Source organism: Lupinus angustifolius, unplaced genomic scaffold (genome assembly GCF_001865875.1).
Source record: "Lupinus angustifolius cultivar Tanjil unplaced genomic scaffold, LupAngTanjil_v1.0 Scaffold_582, whole genome shotgun sequence".
NCBI classification, from domain to species: Eukaryota; Viridiplantae; Streptophyta; class Magnoliopsida; order Fabales; family Fabaceae; genus Lupinus; species Lupinus angustifolius.
The window spans coordinates 43,326-44,724 of NW_017727917.1; positions in this window are offsets into that span (position 1 = coordinate 43,326).

Genomic DNA, 1,399 nt, shown 5'->3' on the forward strand with positions numbered 1-1,399 from the left:
ATAAATAAGAGTTAGTAAAAATTTCCTATATAAACAATATATTATCAATCATTCATATATATTGCTTTTATTTATGTATCAATAATAATTAACATATTAAAGATATATAATATACTATCAATATATTAAACACTTATATTAGCAATACATTTATATAAAATAGATATTGGGTGGCTTGTGGATACAAGTATTATCATATCATATTGGGCACATCTGATATCTCACAAAAGTGTGTTACTTCATGTATCACTATGTATGATTGGTTAAAAAAAATTATTTAAGTTAAAAATTTAACAAATCACAAACATTGACACATAAAGTAATATATTTCTTGAGACAGAAGATATCATATATCCATTTATGAGTATTAGTCAAGTCATAAAAGTATTTTTCTAATGAATATTTTGTATATTATGATTTACTATATTAATTTATTTTAATTTTATAATAACTTTAGTGGTGGAATAAAATGATAAAAGCTAAATTTTATTCATATAATATTTATTTTAATATATATTGATCATCATAAAATATATAAATATATAATTGTACTTGATAATAGGGGTGAACAAACTCGACCATACCCCGCTCATTCAATTTGGCTCGATAGGGTCCAAATAGAGTCGAATCTCATCAGGTTTAGGGTTGAGTTCAGATTCAAAAAGTAAACCCAAACAATATTGAGGATCGGGTAAGGGACAAACATGACCTGACCCAACCCGTCACATGGACACTTAGTCATTATGTTTGTATGTGCCTATATTCAATTGTGGATAGAGTAATGACATATATTTGGTTGAAAGTATTATTGATTTTCTAATTTTTTCATCATATATACATAATTAACAATATATATACATATATCATTTATATATCAATTTAAGTATCCCTCATAATTTGTAAAATATTGATAAATCTTTATCTAAAAAAATATACATTATCTTAAATCGGGTCTAGAGACAAATTTAAAAGTTGACATGATCCATATTTGTGATCAGATTAGCTTCTAATCTATGGTTGAGTCTATGTTAAAAAAAATAATTCTAATAAAATTTAGGTTAAGATAAAAGATAAACCTTCATGCCAACCCGAAATATGCTAACCCGACTTGAAAACACGATGAATGCCCATGAATATCAGCAAATATGTATACGGTCCGATATTTACTACCCGTACCCGCTATATAGTACCTGCACCCACTCATTGGCATATGCAGAGTGGATATGTGGACTCCCATTACCCAAGCCCAAGCAGTTGAAAGCCTTCTATTTATTTATATTTTATAAAAAAAACATTTGATTTTGGTTGGGACGAATAGGATTATTGGATTGGGACAATAGCCCACTAAATCCGAACCGAAGCTATAGAAATAGATGAATGAATGAATCAGATAATTGAT